This window comes from Lathyrus oleraceus, chromosome 7 (genome assembly GCF_024323335.1).
Source record: "Lathyrus oleraceus cultivar Zhongwan6 chromosome 7, CAAS_Psat_ZW6_1.0, whole genome shotgun sequence".
Lineage (NCBI taxonomy): Eukaryota > Viridiplantae > Streptophyta > Magnoliopsida > Fabales > Fabaceae > Lathyrus > Lathyrus oleraceus.
In genome coordinates, this window is record NC_066585.1 from 137,698,058 (window position 1) to 137,705,934 (window position 7,877).

Sequence of the window (7,877 nt, forward strand, 5' to 3'; positions counted from 1 at the left end):
GGGTCTTACAGATGCCCCTATTTAAGGTCATTCTAGCCAGAGAAGTGAAGGCTAAAATCTTCGTCTCGACGAGGTAGAATGGGCTTAAATAATAACAAAGAGACGAACTTTGGTCCCTAAGAGACTTCATGATGCAAATATATGTATGCAAACGGTAACACTCTGTGGGGAATATGTGTCTACAAAGGAAGAAAGAAACCAGGAGTAACTGAAAATCCACTGGAGTAACACACTCATAAAAGGGACAAAGACTCTAGGGACTTTACTGGGAAGTAAAGGGATAAAAATGCGTGAGCAGGTCACGACTTGAAACTTGCTGAGAGACACGAAGGAATTCCATGAAATAAATCAATGGAAGGACTCGAGCTGACTCAAAGATGCATGCATTGGGGAATATGCCAATACATCAAAAATTATCCATAACAGATACTTCGGATAAAAATCCGGACTCAGGCTGGGAGAATCCACCAAGGGACTTCGCTAGGGGAAAAATCCAAACATGACTCCTCTGGGGAAGTACCAGGATGAGGTATTACCGGTTACTGGGTAATAAGCTCAAAGAGACATGTGATCCGAACACCGGTATAAGGGTGAGAGAACCACATGCTCGGGGAGAATGAATATCTAAGACCGGTATACGGGTGAGAGATATCAAACATCCGAAATCATCAGAGAATGACCTAAAAAGGTATATTCTTGACTTAGGAAAGCCTGACTCCACAGGGGGACAAAAAGTCAAAATAGGGAGCAGAGGGGAAGGAGCACCAGGGACACCGGTTACTAGGCATATAATAGGTGACCAACCAAAGCGTAAATTGGGGAATATTCCCAAGACACCCATCATCCAAAAGGAGGACTGAAAAGCAAACTCGATTACAGGATGGATATTCGACTCCACAAAGAAAGGGTGTGAATCTTATTCAACTGGAGGAGAACAAAATACTCCAACCAAAGAGTGCATGAGATATATTATCTATTATCGTCAGAACATAAATAATATACTCGCATGGAAGATTATCCACAACCGGTTACTGGGTTAATAAAGGATAAATCATCCGAAAGAAAGAAGGCATCGGGATACCGAATACTGGGTATACAATGATGACCTAATCAAAGGGAGAAACGATCATTGCTGACAAACAGGAAAATGAACAATGACTCGCTAGGGATACATTAACAAAGGCAATGATCCGAGAGATATACTCAAAAAGGGTGAAGGGCTATCAATACCGAATATTGGATAATGATAACCGTCAAGGAGGGGGGGTTACATCTACCAAATACTGGGTAGAAAACCACGGAAAAGTAACCGTCATCGGTTAGGATGAACAAAACGGTTAACTCTGCCAAGGGGATAAAAATAGGGTTTACAACTACTGGTATGAGGGTAGAAAACCAAAGGCTCCACCGCGGAAAAGATGGATAATTACTGGTTACTGAGCAATCATTCATCCGAACTACGCGGAACTGCAAGGATTATCTCCAGAGGCCAAATCTAGGAACAAGCTAGAGATGCGCAAAGAAACAAGACTCATCCCTATGAGGATATAACTCAATGGGGAGTTCCATCCCAATATATGTGTTAGGAGGAACAGAAACAACCATCATCCACGAGGACGTAACTCGGTGGGGAATATGGAAGAAAGGATAACCATTTCTGCTTATGGGGCTGACTCTTCATGGAGAGATCAAACATAACCAACCTGCTTGGGGATATATTACCAGCTAGCAGGGGATAACAAACAAAGATATATGGAAAAGGATGCAATCATATATATCTGAATGTTGAGAATTATGCATATATGCGTGATTTATGTATGATGAATGCTGACAGAACAGACATATCTAACACAAATAAGTCCACTGATCGATTGAACAAACATCCGGTACTACATCTCAAGAGAGAAAGCCAGGCTCAGTGGAGAACAATCCCATCTGTTGAGGATCAGGGGTACCAGGAAACAAAGATCTCTGCAGGGGAATGAACAACAACCAATCCTACTAGGAATAGGATCATGGCACAGATAAGTTCCGCTGGGGGGAACCGCTCCACCGGGGAAATTATCAAAGGGGATGATGGATCTTTATGGGGATATAACCACCAATCAGAAGCTTCCAAGGGTTAACCAAATATTATCCCTACTCAAGATCACATCTGCTGAGGAGGAAAGGGAGCTGCGTATCTTTAACACACACTCTGCTCGGGAGAGGAAATCACAAACGGTTCCGGAGGAAGAGGATACAAACATGCCAAGAATATGAACGAATGTCTTACCCTGTCGAGAATCCTACCATCCTTGGGAGAGCACTGAAGATATACCCAGTATTCTTTCATCATTATGAATGTTCACTATGTTTAAAAACAAGTTATGAAAAGCTCAATGATATTTCTCAATTAAAACATGCAAAACATTTGTTGAATAGAAACAAATAAGAGTGTAAATAATTGGATAAAGGCTCAAATTTATTTGATGGAATGGTAGTCGGCAAATGGCAAGACTCCATAGATCTTTACAAATTTGAAATTGGTGATATATATTGGAAAAGGGCTACATTGAACATAATGACCATTTCTCCACCAATTCTGAATCCGATGTATTTGAAGTTTTGGTTGATGATGAATGAGCGGGGAACCTCTGACGGATGACAGTTTGGTAGAACAAAGTCTTGTCAGGACGCAGTTACTTGCCAAATCCCTATTTTTTTGCCTAGATTGCCCTAGGGTGAGGTATTCAATCTAGCGGGATACATATATTCAATTTTTATATGTCTCTAACTTTTTCCTGGATCGCCTTTCGGGTTTTCAATCCACCGAGACGCTCATTCTTTCCTAAGCCGCCCTTTCGGGTTTTCAACTTAGCGAGCTATTCTGTTTTTATCTTTAGGCGAAGTATTTCTTGACTGCATCTGAATTCACAGGACGAATGAAATCCTCCCTATCCATAGTTGTAAGTATCAATGCACCGCCTGAAAAGGCTCTCTTGACAACATATGGACCTTCATAGTTTGGAGTTCACTTTCCCCTGGAATCGGGCGCGAAAGACAACACTTTCTTGAGCATAAGGTCACCCTCTCGGAACACACGAGGCTTGACCTTCTTATCAAAGGATTTCTTCATCCTTTGCTGATATAGCTGGCCATGACACATGGCAGTCAATCTCTTTTCTTCTATCAGATTCAACTGGTCATAACGACTCTGAACCCATTCAGCATCAGTCAACTTGGCTTCCATCAAAACTGTCATTGATGGGATCTCAACCTCTACTGGGAGTATAACCTCCATGCCGTAAACAAGAGAGAAAAGGGTTGCCCCTGTTGAAATGCGGACAGACGTACGATATCCATGCAAAGCGAATGGCAGCATCTCATGCCAATCTTTATAGGTAACAACCATCTTCTGGATAATTCTCTTGATATTCTTATTAGCAGCTTCAACAACCCCATTCATCTTGGGTCTGTAAGGAGAATAATTTTGATGCGCAATCTTGAACTCGCTACACAGCTCTTTCATCATCTTGGTGTTCAAGTTAGACTCATTATCAGTAATGATCTTATCTGGCACACCATACCGGCATATGAGTTGATTCTTGATAAATTTTACGACCACCTGCCGGGTCACGTTTGCATATGATGCCGCTTCCACCCACTTGGTGAAGTAATCAATTTCTACGAGAATAAATCTGTGACCATTGGACGCTTTCGGTTCTATCATGCCAATCATGTCGATTCCCCACATGGAGAAAGGCCTTGGTGATGAGATTACATTCAGAAGTGTCGGGGGAATTTGAATCTTATCTGCATAAATCTGACACTTGTGGCATTTCTTCACATACTTGCAGCAGTCAGACTCCATTGTCAGCCAATAGTAGCCTGCTCTCAACATCTTTCTAGCCATGGTGTGTCCATTGGAATGAGTGCCAAATGAACCCTCATGGACCTCAGTCATTAACAAGTCTGCTTTGTGTCTATCCATGCATCTTAGCAGCACCATATCAAAATTTCTCTTATAAAGCACATCGCCATTGAGGTAGAAACTGCTAGATAATCTTCTCAAAGTCTCCCTATCTTTCACAGATGCCTCAGGCGGGTAAATCTGGCTCTGAAGGAAACACTTGATATCATAATACCATGGCTTATCATCTTGCACCTCCTCTAATGCAAATACATGAGCTGGCCTATCCAAGCGCATCACAGTAATATTGGGGACTTCATTCCAAAGTCTGACCACAATCATCGAAGCAAGTGTAGCGAGAGCGTCTGCCATCCAATTCTCATCTCGAGGAATTTGATGGAAGTCAACCTTATTAAAGGACATTGAAATCCTCCTGGCATAATCCCAATATGGAACGAGGTGGGGCTGATTCGTTTCCCATTCACCCTTAATCTGATTAACAACGAGGGCCGAATCACCATAAACATCAAGATGTTTGATCCTTAGATCAATGCATTCTTCCAATCCCATAATACAGGCCTCATACTCAGCCATATTATTCGTGCATTTGAAAGTTAGCCTTGATGTAAAAGGAAAATGTGTGCCCTGAGGAGTAATAATCACTGCCCCAATACCATTTCCATATTGATTTACAGCGCCATCAAATACCATACTCCATCTGGGACCAGGTTTTGGCCCTTCATCGAGTGTAGGTTCGTCGCAATATTTCATTTTCAAATACAAAATATCCTCATTTGGGAATTCATACTGAACTGACTGATAATCTTTGATCGATTGATGTGCCAAGTGGTCTGCCAAAATACTACCTTTTATCGCCTTATGAGCTCGATACTCGATATCATACTCTGACAACAACATCTACCAACGGGCAATTCTTCTAGTTAAAGCAGGCTTCTCAAAGATATACTTGATTGGATCCATTTTGGATATCAACCAAGTCGTATGATTCAACATATACTGGCGTAAGCGCTTAGCAGCCCAAGCCAAAGCACAACATGTCTTCTCAAGCATTGAGTATCGAGACTCACAATCAGTAAACTTCTTACTCAGGTAGTAGATAGCATATTCTTTCTTTCCTGTTGCATCTTGCTGACCAAGGACACAACCCATTGAGTCTTCAAGAACTGTCAAATACATAACCAATGGTCTTCCTTCCACAGGCGGAGACAGAATCAGAGGTTCAGACAAATACTCTTTAATGCTGTCAAAAGCCTTTTGGCAATCCTCGGTCCAATTATGAGACTGATCTTTCTGGAGGAGCTTGAATATTGGTGCACATGTGGCAGTCATGTGGGAAATGAACCTGGAAATATAATTCAAGCGGCCAAGAAACCCTCAGACTTGCTTCTCAGTTTTGGGCGCATCATCTCTTGTATTACTTTGAGCTTTACAGGATCAACCTCAATACCTCATTCGCTGACAATAAAGCCCAATAACTTGCCGGAATGGACTCCAAATGTACACTTGTTGGGATTCAGACGAAGTTTAAACTTCCTCAAACGCTGAAAAAGCTTCAACAAGTGCTCTACATGCTCAACTTCCGTTCTTGACTTCGTAATCACATCATCAACATATACCTCGATCTCCTTACGCATCATATCATGAAACAAGGTAGTCATAGCTCGTTGATACGTGGCTCCGGCGTTCTTCAAACCGAAGGGCATCACTCGATAACAGAATGTTCCCCAAGGTGTGATGAATGTTGTCTTCTCCATATCCTCGGGTGCCATTTTGATCTGATTATATTCGGAAAATCCATCCATAAATGAGAAGACCTTGAACTTAGCTGTATTGTCTACCAACATATCAATATGTGGTAGAGGGAAATCATCTTTCGGACTAGCTTTATTCAACTCTCTATAGTCAACACACATTCTAACTTTTCCATCTTTCTTAGGCACGGGCACAATATTGGCCACCCATTGAGGATACGTAGAAGTCACCAGAAACCCCGCATCAATTTGCTTATGAACTTCTTCCTTGATCTTTACTGCCATATCGGGATGAGTTCTTCTGAGCTTCTGCTTCACAGGCATGCACTCAGGCTTCAAAGGCAGGAAATGTTATACGATATCTGTATCCAGACCAGGCATGTCTTCATATGACCAGGAAAAGACGTCAACATATTCTCGTAGCAACTCAATCAATTCCTTCTTAACAGATTCTTCCAGGAGTGCCCCAATCTTTACTTCTCGCACACAATCTTCAGACCATAAGTTGACTGTTTCCAGATTCTCAAGATGAGGCTGAATGATCTTCTCTTCATGCTCAAGTAGATGGGTAATCTCGTCAAGAATCTCTTCAACATCATCTTCTTCCGCCTCAAATACAAGGAATTCAAAGTTGGGAGATGGTGTTGGGTCATTATGTTCAATGAGTTTGATGAACCTGCATAATGATTTTGGATATAAAAGAAACTTTAGAATTCAAACAAGGTAAATCATTATGCAGATGAAAAGATTGATTTTATTCTTATTTTTAGGGTTTTATGTGATCACCATTTTCATGCAAAAAGCAAAAAGGGAAAATAATTGGAAAAACAAACATTTAACATGAATTTATTGAATGAAAACATCATTGTATTTATGCGCCAACAATGTCATCACTTCTCCTTTTGGCATGGGAGAAGGGTTTTTTAACACAATGAACATTACTTTGACTTATGGATAACTGTCGGAATATCAACAGCGACCCAATTAATGCAGATCCCTCCAGGGATGATGAAATTGCCAGAATCCTCTTCGTCCTCTTCCAAAACGGGAGCAACCTCTTCATCTTGACCAGTGTGGATGAAACCCCCACTCTTTAATAACCTTGCCTATCGAAGACCACAGAAGAATAGCCTATGCCAGCCCGGGACTTGTTGTCTTCCAACTTGATCATTTGCCCCAATCCAGCAATTACACCACGCTCAATGGCCAACTTTGCATCTTTATAGGAAGCAAATGAGAGAGTTCTCTTCTCAACAGGTTCGAAAATAGATAAAGCTTGGAAGGGAGTTCCAACTTCATCCTCAGCATCTATATAAGAGAAGGAAGACAAATGGCTAACCAGGAGAGCCTTTTCTCCCCCTACCACCACCAGTTTCTTATTCTTTACAAATTTCAATTTCTGGTGTAGGGTGGATGTCACGGTACCAGCCTTGTGAATCCATGGTCTACCTAGGAGACAGCTATACGATGGGTGAATATCTATAATCGGGAAGGTAATCTGGAAATCACTTGGTCCAATTTTGACTAGGAGGTCAACCTCACCAATCACAGTTTTGCGAGACCCATCGAAAGCCTTCACAACTACTCCACTCTGCCTCATGGGAGGCCCCTGGTATGATAACTTTGTAAGAGTGGACTTTGGCAATACATTCAATGATGACCCAGTGTCCACCAACACATTGGACATGGCGTCATCTTTGCAGCTCAATGATATGTGTAATGCCAAGTTGTGGTCTCTTCCCTCATCGGGGAGATCAGCGTCACAAAAACTCAAATTGTTACAAGCGGTGATGTTTGCAACAATACTGTCAAATTGTTCTATCGTGACATCGTGATCTACGTATGCCACATCCAACACCTTCTGCATAGCTTCTCGGTGTGGTTCTGAATTCATCAGCAATGATAGTACAAATATTTTGGATGGCATTTGTAGAAGCTAATCAACCACGTTGTACTCACTTCTCTTGATGAACCTCAGCATCTCATTACAGTCTTCTTTCGTATTGCCACTCAGGCCAGCAGAAGCAAGAGTTCTCAACGCAGGGGCAGGTTTAGCAACAAGTGCTGGATTCGGAGCGTTCACAGCATTCCCAATCGGGTTTTCAGCATAATCAGCAGTATCAACTCTTCGATTATCAGTTTGAGGCTTCGGCGGAGCCGAAAAAACAAGACCACTGCGGGTCAGGTCGCTGACGTCGGCAATATTAACAACT